Raw genomic sequence first — 17,096 nt, forward strand, 5'->3', positions numbered from 1 at the left:
ATTTTGATGGTTGTCAGTCTAGGAGGAGTTGAGGGAATGGGTGAAAAAGGTGAAGGGATTATGAAGTACAAATTGGTTGTTACAGAATAGTCATGGGGATGTAAAGTACAGCATAGGGAATATAGTCAATAATATTCTAATAACTATGTATGGTGTCAGATGAGTGCAAGATTTATCGGGATGATCACTTAGTAAGTCATATACTGTCTAATCACTGGGGTGTGTACCTGAAACTAATATAATAATGTATGTCAATTGTAATTGAAAAATAAAAAAATTAAGGAGTATATACATATATGTGCATATATATACACACACACACATACACACACATACACACACACACACACATATACAGTTGATCTTTCAACACCATGGGGGTTAGGGGTGCTGACTCCCACGCCGTCAAAAATCCACATGTGACTTTTGACTCCCTCAAAACATTGCTATTAATAGCCTACTGTTGACCAGAAGCCTTACCAATAACATAAAACATCAATTAACAAAAATTTTTTAAATTTTATTTTATTGCTTAAAGTATTACAGAGTATTACATATGTCTCCCTTTTTTCTCCCCTTGACCTTCCCCTGGCCTCCCCTACCCCCCAGTGTCTTGTGTCCATTGGTTATGCTTATATGCATGCATACAAATCCTTTGGTTGATCTCTTACCCCCCCCCACCCTCCCCGGCCTTCCTGCTATAGTTTGACAGTCTGTTCGATGCTGCTCTGCCTCTGTATCTATTTTTGTTCATCGGTTTATAATGGTCTTAATTATCCATAAATGAGTGAGATCGTATGTTATTTTTCTTTTATTGACTGGAATTATGCTAAGTGAAAGAAGCCAATTAACAAATTTTTAAAGCTATATGTATTATATACTATATTCTTACAATAAATATGCTAGAGAAAAGAAAATGTTATTTAAAAATTATAAGAAAAAATACATTTACAGTATTTATTGAAAAAATTATCTGCATGCAGTGCAAACCTGTGTTTTTTGAGAGTCAACTATACATAAATCAGACTTTGTACTTAAGTAGGTAGTGTCTTCTAATTTTTCAAGTGGCTTTAATTTTTGGCATGACTCACACAATTTTCACAATAAACACACACATTTGTCATGCACTATAAAAATGTAGTAGCAATATCCATGATAGAGATTCTCTCAATTTAGTCCAAGCTTTGAAGGATACAGAATTGAGAAAATGGTCATATGGATATATTAGTTTTACTTAGGGTGTAGCTATTTAATCCTCTTGATATTTAGTTAATATTTAATTATTTGTAAAAGCACAAGTAGCTGGGAACAAATGTACAATAAGTAAGCTCCACATAATCTTAGTTCTTTGCTTTGATCTAAAAATCAAAAGCATACTTCTCTACATATTTGTAGTTGGTAATTTTAGTTGCTTTAAGTAACTGACAAGGTTTATCCTTCATTCTTCACAAAGAGAATAACTTGGAAAGCTCTCAACGAAAGAAAAACATAAGCTAAGATAGAAGACTTTTATTCCAGAAAAATTAAGTAAAACAAGGAGCACTTTTTATGTATGATGTCAAAAGGGCTGAAGATTTAGTAACAACTTGAAGAAGTGAGTTAATCCCTTTGTAACACAGCCAAGACAGAGTTTATTTTCCTACTGTTATGATGGTAACTTAGAACACAGAGGACAACAATATCAAATATCAATTCCCTCCAGAGTTGTAACTTTCTAAATGTAGTAATTACTAATTTGCCAAGATTATCATTCAACATACAAATAATTTCTGCATAATAATTTGAATGTCTATGCCACTTTCTACATCAAGTCCTCAAATGCTGTCAAATAAAAATCAGTACTGTTTTCATGAAATAAGACTACAGGTGTTATAGGTAGATAAACTGAGACATTAAAAGATTAAGTGTCTTGCCTTAAGAGAGGGGGGCAAGGTCAAGCTAAGAATAGAAGCTCAAGTACTGTCACCTGTCCTAATCATAAATCTAGGACACTTTCTACCTTCCTGCTGGCAATAAGTACATAGTCTAATCAATTTTTATGTGCTTTATACATGTTTTGCAGTAAAATGAATTTTCTAAACTGATTTGTCAAAATATTTAATTAACGGTGGTTCAATGTATATGGACTATAGATTATACAGTATTCAGACACAAAACAACTTTTTTCAAATAATATTAAATGTTAATATCTAAAAATTTATAAAATAATTCCAAAAGCTTGAGGCCTACCAGCAACTAGTTATAGTCTTAAACTCCTCTATTATACTATATGCAGTAAATCAGTTTTATTATCAGTGCTTATGGAACCATTACAGAACAAGTTAGTCACTTTCTGAGATCAAAGAGCAAGTAAGTGGTAGAGGAATCAACCTTTGCAACCTAATAGTTTCTTCCAAGAACATAGTACATATTATTCCGTGGTGCCAAGGAGTTTATATGGGTTTTAAATGGTAGTGTGTTTGCCTGAGGGAGTTGGTAAAATGTTTACAACTCCTTATACATACGTTTTTTAAATTCATGATCTACTGACACATTTAAAAGATATCTAGCACAGCCAGTGTGTAGCCCATTTGGTTAGTCGTTCCATGAACCAGGAGGTTGCTGGTTAGATTCCTGGTCAGGGCACATGCTAGGGTTGTGGGCTTGATCCCCAGTAGGGGGTGTGGATTGATGTTTCTCTCTCATGGATGTTTCTATCTCTCTCCTCCCTTCATCTCTCTGAAATCAATAAAACCATATTAAAAAATAAAGTAAAATAAAATATATCAAATCATCAAGTCCCCACTTAACCCCTGCCTCTAAAATTTTCTGTTTTAACTTTATGTTGTTAAACATTCACTTTTCTTGGAAAGTCCAGAGATTGGGAAGACAGCAGAGATCTGTTTCTACCCAAGCTACAGCAGCTGAAACTGAAGTGGAAATTACAGGATTAGCCCTATAAGGGAGTGGGAAAAACAGCTTGGAAAAGCTTTTAAGGGATCTCCTGCCAGCTAACTCAAGAGTGCAAGTGAAGACTTCCAGAGGAAATATACCAAACCAACCCAGTGGGCCAAGGGAGAGTGTTTGGACATAATTCTGGGGATTGAGTATAAAGTGAACAACAAGGAAGCTTTGCGAGAACGCAGGGAGTGCTTGCCACATAAATAGGGCAGAAACCATACACCAGCATTTTTAACCTCCATCCTGGTCCTACTGTTCCAATGGTAACAAGAGTGTTTTTTAATAATTTGCATTTAACACCTTCACACCAGGACTTGGGATCAAATCCAGCATAGACCAATTTAGTCCTCAGTTAACTTGCTCCTCTACTTTCCAAATCCAATAGATTTTGCTGCAGTGACCAATATTGATGTTTATAACACTTTTTTTCATTTTTAAATATATTTTTATTGTTGATAGTATAACATAACACTTTTAAAGATGATCCTCTCTCTATAAGAACTGGAAGTTATTTGGCTCCTGTTTCAATGATGAAAACAAAATTTACAAGTATAGCCCCCTCTTTATTAGGGGCCAGCAATGTCTGAGTCACGATAAAGTTCAGATTTAAAAATAAACCAGTATTCTTCTCCAACTCCATGTCAGAATTCCAGAATAATCTGTTACTTTTAAAATAAGGCTCCCAATGTTTTCCCGTTAAAACCAACATGGGCATTTATTTTACATCTTTCACAGGATTCAATGACAATTTACACAATTTGTGTAATGTTTGAAATGCCAGACTCCAAGTGTATACAACATATGAAGTTAACTAAAACCTACATTTACTTTGCAATACATCCGAAAATATAGATTGATGGATAGATAGATAGTTAGATAGATATGTGATAAAACAACTATAGTAAAGTGTTTTTAATGGTAGACTCTTAATGATGGGTACACAGGTGTTCACTGCAAAATAATTTCAACTTTGAACAGCTTCATAATAAAATGTCAGGAAAAATAAAGATAAGCAAGCATTTAAAATATTGACTGCAGCCTTAGCTGGTTTGGCTCAGTGTATAGACTCTATTGAGTGTCGTGCCTGTGGATTGAAGGATCCCAGTTTCAATTCCAGTCAAGGGCACATGACTGGATCGCTGGCTCGATCCCCAGTAGGGGGTGTGCAGAAGGCAGCGGATCAATGATTCTCTCTCATCACTGATGTTTCTATCTCTCTCTCCCTCTCCCTCTCTGAAATCAATTTAAAAAATAATTTAAAAATTGACTGCAGCTACACACAAGCAGGTATTGGCTTCCAAAAGGCATTTTGGACTACAGGTACAGAATGTGGTACAATCCAAATAAAGGGACCAAAGGGAGCACCACAGCCTTCAAGCAAAAGTAATCTGCCAAAGCTATTGTAAAGCTTTTTAGTCATAATCAAAGAAGCCATAAAAACCTCATAATTAACTACAATATTGCACACATACATCTTCAGACTTATGTTGAGCAATTAGGGAACCTTTTTGAAGATTCTCTAATCCATTCACATAGCCCCATCTAAGGGATGACACTGGAGCCAGCCTCCAGCCTCTTAACTACCTTTCCCCTTTTATGGTCATTTCAAGTTGAAAGCATATACTCATCTGTTTCCAAATTTCTAAAGGTACTAGAAAAAAAATCTAAATATAACAGATGGATAAGTGCTCATGGTAACTGGAAACCAAAATGTAACTTCAGCTTTGGCAGGCCAGTTCTTAACACCATGGCTTTAGTGTAACGGTCTTGCTGAAGACCTTTTGTCTTTATTCCCACAACAGAAACATTACCCTGGCTTTGATGGATGGCAGATAAGTGTTATTCAAAACTGTATTTTAGGCTGATATTAATACCTTTACTTATTTTAAAGTCAATCATAAGTATTCTCCAGTATGCTAACATTTACTACAAGACATATTTAAAGTATATGTGTTCTTTAAAATAGTTCAATACACTTTAAAAAATCTATTTTGAATGGTGGTAAAACCTCTGAAACATTTCTATGAATTCTAGGTTCTGTGGACTATAATGTGAAAACCACTAGATTAGAAGGACCCTCTATTTGTACAGTTAGTGTTTATTTAATCCATGACCCTTAGGTAATATAAACAGCCACTAAACCCTCTCTAGACTTATATGTACATATAAATAAGTGGTACCCTTGGGTAACATCCTGATTCTGAATCTCTTTTCCCCTCCCTTACAGTAGCTAACTCTAAAATTCTGTGCCACTATCCTCAACCCCGAATCTCCGTTTTTACTCATATAAACAAGACCATCTATTTCCTAGACTGGCCTTCCAAGTTTCAACAACACAAACAATGTGACCACGTGATGTGAAAGGAAAGGGGCAGAATGTTATGTGTTTGTATATTTGCTGGTAGTTAAAAGCAAACAAAAAATCCCCTGAGTCTGAAAACAGATTATTTCACATTCAACTTACCACCTCTTCTTAGCCACCACCAAAACCAATGTTAGAATCTTAGCAAAATCTGATAGCAGCTCTAAGTTCGTCAAAATTTAAACTACATAATCATATGCATAGTGAAGTATTTAGAGGTGAATTATACAGATGCCTACAGTTTACTTTGAAATGCATCCAAAATATTAAGATGGACCAATGGATGGATGGATATGTGATAAAGCAAATATAGTAAAATGTTTCACTGTAGAATCTGGGTGGTGGGAATATGAATGTTCACGTCAACTTTTCTGTTTGTAAAACTTCAAAATAAAATGTTGGAAAAAATGATGCCATGTGGTAGGAGTTATCATTCCATTCAAGAACATGCTCCAGTGATGTCAGAATACTGACATTAGTGGAACAGAGTCAAACAAAGTTCCTGAGATTTTCCTGTGTAACACCACAGAAAAGCTGTGGTTTATAATTTATAAAATGCCTTTTACTTAATTAATTGTATCTCTAGTAAATGCCTACTAAGCCTCTGGCATTAAATAATAAATGATATGGAAGACACCAGAGAAAATATCAGTATACTTGCTCCCAAGAAAGCTTCCAGTTACCTGGGAAAAGCACAGTATAATTTAAGACAGTGATCCCAACCAAATCCTGACTCTTAGATTGTCTTAGATTTTTCCTGCAAAAAAATGGAAAATACCCATGGGAAGATCAGAATTTTGGTCAATATCCTGTGTAAATCTACGAGGACTGACAATACAGAGGACATAGCTCAGAACATAAAGGATGGGCTAAAAATAACAGAACATATTGTATTGTTTTCAGGTTCAAACCCATCATGTGAGACCAATGCCAAGGGTGGAGCCCATCCTCTCCAATTAGTCAGCACTTGAACCACTTTAGTGAGCAACAGACACTATGGATTATGACTCCCCTAGCCCATGTATACTGACAACTACATATGCAAACTCTCATTAGAATCCACAGAAAATGCTCCACCAGTTCTGGGAAAGAAATACTTGGAATATCTTAAGTAAATTATTAATTTATAACCCTAAAAATACACAAAAATGGTCATATTGCATGGTTTAAGAGATTATGCCCACACTTGCAAAGACCACAAATTCTCATCAAACTACCTGAAATCACTTAGGTGAAAAAATGTTAAACTAATTGTTTATCCAATAAATGGATAGCCCTCATTGAGAAGTTGCTATACAAAGTGTGAAGCTTATCTGGCTGATAGGACAAGAGAATCAGGCTACCATTCTAAATGCAGATTTATGTATTTCATTCTTTTTTATTTAAATTGATTTGATCTTTAGAGCTGTTTAAACAAAATTGAAATATTAACAGTTAAATAGATAAGAAAATAAATTATAGCTATTATTAGCACAGCTCTCCATACTGGGCTTTCAACACATAAAGTTGATAAGAAAATAATGATAATGACAAGGATAATGATAAAAGTGCTACTCCTTCTGCATCATCATTAAGGGCTTCAGGCCTTAACATTTTGATTTCTGTAAAAGTTTTGACCTCAGCAATGCTTATTGTACTGACCATAATAAAATTTATATGATTTAGCTATGACCTTAACCTAACACATTTTCCAAGTTCAAGTAACAAGACACATCAGTCAAGGTTTCAAGCCCAGAACACCCACATTCATCTCACAAGTCATGCATCTCTTCTACAATTGAGCATTGGCTGTTGGCTTCACAAGTCTCTGCCCTATTAACAGAAGAATTGACAATGGAGAAAATCTTAAAATTAACTTCCATATCCACTGAGTTTTATGATATTAAAAATCTTAATAAGTATTCACAATTTCCTATTAGACTTGAACCAAACTTCATGACAGAGCTGAACTCTAATATTATATTGGTGAATAAATATACAAAGACACTTATGTCGCTTCCCTTGTCTCAGCCTTTATATAATCCTTATCATTTACTGATTCCTTTGTTCTGGTTTTAAAGAAAATGCACATATATGAGTTTGTTCCTAAATAATATGAAGGGACTTGTAAATAAATAAATTATCCATGAGTAAACACAACATATACTAGCCTTAAATAAAGTAAAGTATTCTGATTCAATTTTGGATAAATTATTAAGTTTCTAAAACTGGAGTATCCTTGCAAATCTCAAAGGATCATATGGGAGAGGATAAAAAGTTTTAAAGGGTCATCTGAACCAACTGAAATCCAAGACGGTGTTACTCTAGCTACATTAGAGATCTTTATTTCACATCAATTGGGAATAGATGGAACACTAGATTTGAATTTCAGTGTCCAGATTTTTCTTCTTCCATGGGAATCCTAGTCAAGCCCAATCTTTATTGTGGACTTCTATAGCACAGTTCAATACACTTGAAATCTGAAATATGATTTGAACATATATATGCAAGCAAATTTATAACCCTGTAATCAATAAAGGAGATACTTCTTAAAAATAAAATTGTAATATAAATCAATGTTCCCATTGATTTAATATTCTTATAAAAGGCTATCTTATAAAAAGTTCTTATATGCAGTTCATTCACATTAACTAAACATTTTATTTCATTGAAAAGAAAATTACTTCCTGGAGCCATTAGCAATGTTGTGTGCATGTGTGTGTTTATCTAAAAGACTTCTCAGCTTTCTTTACAAGTGCTATATGTGAACTCTGATCGAAGACGACATAAAAATAGAAGACTCTGGAGATTCTACTTTCCAAGAGTCCAGTTAGGACCCTTTCTCTAAGTGGGGCAGTTTCTCTCCTAAAGTGAAAATGAATTCCTTCTAAATCAGAGGCTGGGAAAGTTAGGAGATGTACAAGAGGTCAAAATTAAGTCCATTAAATCCCAGCCCCAGATTTAGTCACCATAGAGACAGGGAAGATAAATAAACCAGTAACCTTAACAAATGTGCTGCACCTTTGCCAGACATATCTTTGACTTACCATTATTTTTACTTAAGTATCTTTCAGTCCAAACATAACTGATGATGAAGACTACAAAACCAAACAGAACTAGGCCCAAAAGAAATACGAACGCTCAAGCAGGCAAAGGGCAGGCAAGGAGTCAAGAGCTACCCCCTTCGTAATGTGCTCTCCATTCCCCTTGAAAAACGATTGCAACATGAAGCTCCAGAGACAATGACATATGGGGAAAATATGTGGTGCTAAAGCCAGAGGAAACCATGTCAAAAAAGAAAAACAGACATGAAGTAACTGACCTAATTAAAGGAGAAAAGTATACTTACAGCAGGGAAACAAGTATATCTGAAACAGGGACTGCAACTGGAGGGGAGGGGATGCTGAAAGAAGGCTCATGACACCGAGTGAATTTTTGTTACTTATCTAAATGAAACCAGAAGATGAAATAAGCATTCCCTTGAATTACAGCTCCATTAAGGTTCTACCTCAGTGTATACTGAGTCTAGACATAAGATTCACTCCCTGGCACTTCTGTACATTTAATGAAAACCTCTGAGACAAATACTTATATTTTGTTATGTGGGATGTCCAGAAGCCTCTGTACCAACCACAGGAATCAGAAGAAAGAAAAATGGGAGCTCAGGATGATGGAACAAAGCAGCAAGTAGGAACTGCATCATCGGAACTCCATGTTTAGGCTCTGGGCATCTGTCTTCATTGTGTTTCAGAATTATTTACTAAACACCCACTGTGTGACCAATGGGAATATTGCTGCTTGTGATATGGAGCTGATTTACTAGTAAGCAAGTAAAAGCTGAAGATCCTCAAATCATATACTTATGGTAAAATGTATAAATCATAGGACAATAATACAAATAAGATCTCAAGTAAAGAGTTACTTACATTTGTCCATATGCTTTCTAGTTCTTGTCCATATGTACATACTTCTTTACAAGGTTATAAATCACAGCAAGTACACAAGTTTGTGTCCTACATTTTTAGTAAAGCTATATTACACAAATTCATATTGCTCTGCAAGTGTCAGAATTATAATTTTGAACAGATTCATGGAATTCCATTGCATAGAGTATCATAATTGCTTAACCAAAATTACCTGATGAACAAATGAACCATTATTCGTGTTGGACATTTGAATTCTTTCTAATTTTGTTTCCTTATAAATAGCACTGTGATGAATACCTACAACATATAGCTTTCTTCCTTCTTTTCTAATTTGTTTCTTAGACTATATTTCCCAAAATAAGATTACTGAATCAAGGGGTATCAATCTTTGTGACTTTTGCTATATATAATGAGCCAAATAATGTTCCAAAAGGCATTTAAACAACTTACAATGCTCCCAGCAATGAGTCAGTGTTTATCAGTTTCAAGATAACCATATTAGCATAGGGTTTCCTTTTGGTTTTTCTTGATTTAATAGGTGAAAAATGTACTTTGTTGCCATTTGAATATGCTTGTTTTTGCATGCCAGAGAGGCTGGAAAGTTCTTCCATGCATTTATTTACTTTGTGATTTAACACAAATGTCTTTTGCCTACCTACCAAACACAGAATTCATTTAGTCAATAGTTATGACACATCTACCCTATGTCAGGCCTGTGCCAGGCCTTATGATCTGTATGAACTATGTATATAATAGGGAAATTATCTTGTCAAATTCACACAAACTTTTCCTGGTGTGTTTTCCTTTTCATTAGTTATTTTTCCACCTTTATTGAAGTATAAATAACAAAATTGTACATATTTAAGGTACAATATGATGACTTGATACACATATACATTGTAAAATGATTCCCACAATCAAGTTAATTAACACATCCATCACCTCAGAGTTACCATTGTGTGTGTGTGTGTGTATGTGGTGAGAATACATAAGATCTACACTCAGCACATTTTTATATATTTAAATCTGTTGATCTCTTCCTTTGTGACTTCTTCTATAATTTTATAGCTTACAATGTTATATATCCAGGGATTTGATAATTACCTATTTTCTGTGGTCTTATTTATCAGTTTTGTAAGAGTCACATAAATATAGTCTCCTATAATCCTATATAATAAAAGCCCAATGTGCTAAGTGTCTGACCGTTTGTCCAACCGTTCAACTAGTTGCTATGATGCACACTGACCACCAGGAGGCAGACGCTCCGACTAGTAGGTTAGCTTGCTGCTGGGGTCCAGCCGACGGGCCGGACACGCCCTGGACAAATTTGTGCACCGGGCCGGTTTCAGCCCAATCCCCGCAGGCCAGGCCTCTACTTATAAAATAAAAAGCTCTAATCCCCACTTCATGATGCTTGAGTTTTAACATATTTAGCTTTTTTTTTTTTTTACTAGAAGCACTTAATTTGAAACAAGTTTGAAAATAAAAGTTAGGTTTATTGTTTACATGGGCTCTGCTGTATTAAAAGTAATTTTTTTTAACTTACCATTCTGCAACTAAAAGTGAACACAGATTTATCTGTAAAGATTCAACCCCAAATAGCCTGGCTAAGATCTACTTCTCTTTCTCAGGCCAAAGAAGATGATATTTAGAGTCATCATTGCATGACTGCCTTTTCTTGGGATCACTTTAGGGTAGAGCCCCCTGCTACTCAAAGAGAGGTGAGACCTCAGACTAGTAGAGGTATAACCTGGTGCTGGTTGAATAGCAGAATCTCATGCCTTACTCCAGACCTGCCACATCAGAATCTACACATTAAAGTCTGAGAAGCATTGGGTAAGACCACAGGAATCCGTCAAACTCTGCTGATGCTCCTCTTAATCAGGCATCACCAGAAGGTATCCCTCCCCTCAAATGTTTACCCTCAGTCCATTTAATGCACCCCCCTTAAAATGAACATTATCCACCATCGTGCACCCAAAAAGTAACAAGCTGATATTTTGAGAGAAAGAATAGATCTGTTTGCAGCCTCAATTTCATCTAGACCTGGGGTTGAAAACATACATGCCTTTGAGAGCTAAGGTTTTTCTTATAAATGAGTAAAACAGTCAGATAATGGCAACTGCCCTTGTCCTTAGTGTCAAGGAGATAACAGTGATGAAGACTGGGAGCAAATTTCAGAGTTCATGTTCCTTCTAATGATACAGCAGCTATTTGGCTCCAGCCCAGTGTTACCAAATAGGAATGCAGGCTCGATGTTGCCAGATCTTCTAATATTTCAGAAGAGAAGCTGAAAATCTGGATTTTTGAAAATGTGAAATCTCTCAGTTTTTAAATGCTGGCAATTCACATAAAAATTTAAAAGAACCTTTGTGTGTCAGATCCAGCCCAGCCGTTTGAGACCTTGGCTCTAGACTGATGATTTCCAAACTCTTTAAGTTTGTGCAAGCCATCTGGGCTGATTTTCATGCTTATTGCTAGTGCACCAAGGAGAGAAGTCACATCAACATAAACGATACAAATCAAATAACTATGACTACTATATTTTAAAATTTTGTGTCTTGTGATTATTAAAAACTGCCAAATCAGTAATGAAAGTGACCATGTTTCAGTGATATAAATATTTCCTAGATGTGAAATACATGTTTAATTAACAATCTTGTCCCTAGCACAGAAGCCAATAAAGTGTATAATTGCATGATACATGATCTATATATTGAAGTTTTCTACTGATGAAGTTTGTCAAACTGGAAGATTGCTCATGGATGTATTAAGATTTATAGTGTTCAAGAATAATTCCATAACTAAAAGGCAGCCAAATGGAATAATTTCAAACTCTTGGATTATAAACTTTACCTGTGGTAAATGCTATGCTAAACATAAAATAGGAAACATCATTTAAAAAAACAAAATACCCTCCTATGGAAACTGCAAAGTACATTTTCCTAAACTGTCCAATTATTCCAAACAAAATTTTTTAAAAATAGAGTGTGAAATATACCCTTTACATTTGTTTTCATTTGGGGGGCATTTGGGTCCCAGGCACAGCCACATCCCCAGCAATTACTGTATACTTTATTATTTGCACATGCATCTATGGGGGGTGGCATACATCATAGACTTAAAGAGCAGAGTGGATACAGGGATTATGAATTGCACTCATGAACCCAAACTAGTCTACTTAATACTGGGCAATTTAATTTAAAAAGGGAAATCAGTTTTCAGTTACCTCATCTGCAAAAGGGAAAATAATCTAGGGATGTCCTACACTTGAAGAATATCAGACCAAAATGTATTATTCTTTTTGTTTTGCTCACTCCTACACTCCTGACCTGGTACATAGTAGGGCTGAATGAATGAATGAATGAAAGGAAGAAAGATCACAAGATACAACTGCATCGTGACTTGAACTGTTTTACATCAATCCTATATATTTCTGTCATGGTGCAAAAGAATTTAACAGGTTATATTTAATAATTCAGCTGAGAAACTCAATACACTAAAAAAAAAACCCCAAATTTTGGTCAAAACGCTTCAATTAAAAGGTTCCATTTTAAGAGTACAGTCCTGTACACATAGTTTCTAATAGTTTTTTTTCTTAAATTTTTTAAATTTTATTGATTTTTTTAGAAAGAGGAGGGAGGGGGGACATCGATGTGAGAGGGAATCATCGATCTGTTACCTCCTGTACACGCTCCAACTGGGAATTGAACCCACAACCTGGGTATATGCCCTGACTGGGAATCAAACCCACCACCTTTTGGTGTATGGGACAATGCTCCAACCAATTGAGCCACACAGGCCAGGACTAAAAAAAATTTTAATTAAATTTATTGGGGTGATAATGGTTAATGAGATTATATAGGTTTTCAAAGTGTATAATTCCAATATATGACCTGTGTATTGAAGTTTTCTACTGATGAAGTTTGTCAAACTGGCAGACTGCTGTGGAATGCTTAAGGGCAAGCAATGCACGTGAATAGCTAAGTTTCACCTAGCCAGCACTTCCAACTAAATTGTTGGGAAGATGCTTTCCCCTTCTGTAAATCTCCTTGAATAATCTAGTCTCTGTTTCTGTGGGAAAATAAAAATAAGAACTGTGAAAGGGCTCAGAGCTAAAATTTCTGCTCTTGGGCAGAGCACAGCGCTTTCCACCTGCCCTGGGAATGGTTCCTCAGAGTAGGGTGAGCGACTCACAACCACCTACTTGAGCCAAAGCAGTTTTGCTTTGGTGTACTCTATTGGGGTTAATCCTAAGATTTTATTAGAAAACGGGTTTCTATCATTTAAAAAAAGTTTGAAAACAACATTTTTAGGTAAAGGCCAAGGATGATAGGGCTTAGACTTGAAGATGGAAGCGTCCATCTCTGGCAGCTAAGAGAAACTCAGTCCTACTTTTTTTTTTTTTACTCTTTAAGGTTTGAAATATTTAGGTATTTGACTATTTTTTAATCTGTGAATTATTCTGCAGCAACAGATGTAACAAATGTAACTATTATATGTACTACTCTTTGTAATATTTTAAGGAATAAAACAAAATTTAAAAAAAACCACCCAAAACAAATGTAACTATTGCCACCTAGTGAGCATCTACCCTAATTGAAATACAGGGAGCTACACTGGATGTGGAACTGTGCATGGAGGCAGGTCAGGGTGGAGGGGAAGACAAAACCTGTTGATGGATGAAACTGGAAATCCTGGCTGGTCTGATGCTGGCAAATGTTATATCCTCTCTCATAAATGCATGGAGATGGGCAGAAAAGCAGAAAACTGGGGCCCCTTCCATTGTGCCTGGATGAACCATCTTTGAGATTCCCTCCTTTCACTATTTTCAAAAGTGAGTATCCAGTCTCTCAAAGAGAGAAATGGGTAACCCTGGATCATCACAAAGAAGACATAAGCCACCATGGCTCAATGAAGAGGACAGAGAATGCCTATCTAATGTATTAAAAGAAAAGGCTGGTCAATCTGGCTGCTCCCACCACTGTAGCAGTGCTCGGAACTTTAGTACTAATCAGAAAAAAAAATCTTCTGGCCCATGTTAATGTAAGCCAATGGAAACATTCTTTGGCATTTGTACCATCAGATTGTACAGAGGCATCCTGCACCTTGGCTCCTTTCATTGACAGTTGACTGGGTCAGTCCAACTCCTCACAGTTGTCAGTAGGAATCTTTTCCCTCCATTCCAATATTTGCTCCACGCAGCTTTCCTGCTCCCTACTGTTCATGCTGTGACATGGGCAGATCTTTATTTTCAAACAGACCTAACAGTTCTGTTTTACTTGGCACATTCACTTTTCATGCCCCCAAATTAAAAGCAAATGAGGTTTTTTTTCCTTGAAAAGGCATTCCCCAGAGAGCTAATATTTAGTAAGCAGTGATAATGGTTGTCTGGGTCAATTAAAATGAACCCTTTTAAATCTACTGTACAAATAAAGCTCTTCATACAATGTCAACCATAACACTACAAATTGGAAGGTTGGAGATCAGTGTAAAAACAATTAGTAGTACTTACCTCACACTGGATGTGTGGACAATGGGATGTATTTGGCAAGGACTGGATATAGTTGTCAAGTTCCAATGTGCCTAAGTTAGGAAAAAATGAAAATCAAGACACAAAATTACCTTTTCAGAAGAAAAGTACGAAATTCTAAAAAAAAAAAAAAAGTTCAACTTCCTTTGAAATGGCTCATGGTAACGCATTCTACTTTGTATTTATTACCCTTAAAGTTAAAGGAAAACTGCCAAGATGTTCTGCATATTTCCCCAAATGTCTGTTTATCATAGAACATTCGCACCGGCAGTGGATCTGGCCACCTCATTATCAAGCTGTATTAGCTAGCACAAACACTCAGCATTGTTAGTGGAGTGAGCTCATGGCCTATTTCAGTTTTAAATTAACATTTGGCAATCACCCGGGTAATCAAAACAAATGACTCAGTCATTTAGAATAGATTTATTAGTTGAGCCTTTCCCCCCCTCTTTTTAACATCTTTAGAATATTCTGCCACAGGAGGGCTCAGATCCAGACAGAATGTAGAGCACAAGTCACCAGAGGAATATTTAGAGGTGTTGCCATGGAGATGAGGTGCCCTGTGACCACTGAAGTTATCTCCAATCAACAACAGGATTAGGATGCAGGCTGGTGGGCAGGCTCATCCCAGTGCGGATGGTTCCACATTGCATCGCTAGGAAACAGGTGTGCCCTGTTCTTTTCCCATCACAGCACAAAGACCATACACCCTGATCTGCTGCCCTCTCCACAGGCACAGTCATCCCCCTTATTACCCGCCCCTCATTATTCAGGAAGGACTGGCTAGGGCTAAGGAGAGAGGAAGTGTGATCACTGTATTATCCCTAATATGTGAAATCTTGAAATTCATACCAAGAACACTTTCATATCAACTGTGAAATTTACACAGAGCAAAAAATCCGAGGAAAAGACAGCTTCCTGAGAGAAAGGCCCTTTCTGTTCTATTCACTGCTCTAATCCCATGCTCAGAACAGTGCTAGGCCTACAGAAGTATCTACCAAATGAAATAGGGCAAACATAAATCAAGGATTATAACCAAGCTCCTAACAGTCCCCCATCCACCCCCAACCGTTTCCAGGGTGACCATCAAACAAGCAGTGGTTAGAGATTTTTACTTTTATTTATTCATTTTTTTATCCTCACCTGAGGATATGTTCATTGGTTTTTAGAGAGGGAGAGAGGGAGGGAGGGAAAGAGGGAGGGAGGGAGAGAGGGAAGGAAACATTAATGTGAGAGAGAAACATAGAAACATTGAGTGGTTGCCTCCTATATGTGCCCCAACCAGGGATTGAACCCAAAACCTAGGTATGTGCCCTGACTGGGAATCGAATCCACAACCTTTTGGTGTATGGGACATTGCTCCAACTAACTGAGCCACCTGGCCAGGGCTAGAGATTTTTAAAAATGTTAACGTACTAGAAAATAAATAGCTGGTCCAGTTAGCTCAATAGGCTAATGGGTTCATCTGTTTAGAGATCTTCATAGCAACTGTCATAGTTGAAGATAACTCTTCTGAACTCAAAATGGACAAGTCTGCTGACTATAGAGTCAGGGTTCTTGTATACCAGGTCAAAAGCCCAGAGGAAAGCAAATTTGTGCCAGCAGTCAAGAGCTAACTTTCACAAGCAAATATTTGTAAGGAACACCTTCTAGTCCTCTTCCCGCCTATACTTAAGTAGAGAGAATATTTTCAGTCTATCATATGAATATGTATTACTTGTTTCATGCTATGTCTCCTTTGTCCTACAGGACTTCAAGTTTCTTGGTTATGGGGACAAAACTCCTTATTTCTTTTCTATCTCCTGTTACTTAGCATGGTTTGTATATACAAAGCGCTTTGCTCAGTCTCACCTCCCACCACCCACATCCCACTCATATGGAAATCAAGGTGCCACACCCTTTCTTCAGCTGCAGCAAGAATGCACCATGGCACAGCTGTTCACAACAAGGGTGCCAAAGTCAATGCCTAGGTTCAAATACTGGTCCCACCTCATATTAGCTGTATAACCTCACTCAGCTGCACAATGGTAACCTATGTCACAAAGGTTCAGTAAAGTGGCAAGAGGGCACTGCATGTAAAGCACTTAATAGTTCTTCACACATAAAAGGTATTCAATGAATATTGGATATATAAGTATCATTATAATTATAGCAGGTGTAGAGTGAAAATTTTATCAAACTTGGATAATGATTTCATATGCTACCACAAATGCTTGGCACCAAATATATCCCTCTTTAGATTCTACCCAATTTGAACTTCCAACCTGAATCCACCATACAGTAGATTTAGTATACCATTTCATTTTATGCACTCTCTGGAATAGGTTTTTTTCCTGGAGATGGATTTGATACATGC

At 36.4% G+C, this 17,096-nt stretch overlaps 1 protein-coding gene across 2 annotated transcripts in view; it reads right to left on the reverse strand.

Annotated features, from left to right (window-relative positions):
• The window catches only part of FHL1 (four and a half LIM domains 1), a 62,817-nt gene that overhangs the window by 28,186 nt on the left and 17,535 nt on the right, over positions 1 to 17,096 (reverse strand). For both annotated transcript variants that reach the window (XM_006082048.3, XM_006082052.3), the window contains exon 2: positions 14,723 to 14,793. The gene's annotated coding sequence lies outside the window, so the exon portion shown is untranslated. The remainder of the gene's footprint in view (positions 1 to 14,722; positions 14,794 to 17,096) is intronic.

The sequence above is a fragment of the Myotis lucifugus genome, unplaced genomic scaffold (genome assembly GCF_000147115.1).
Source record: "Myotis lucifugus unplaced genomic scaffold, Myoluc2.0 scaffold_2, whole genome shotgun sequence".
Lineage (NCBI taxonomy): Eukaryota > Metazoa > Chordata > Mammalia > Chiroptera > Vespertilionidae > Myotis > Myotis lucifugus.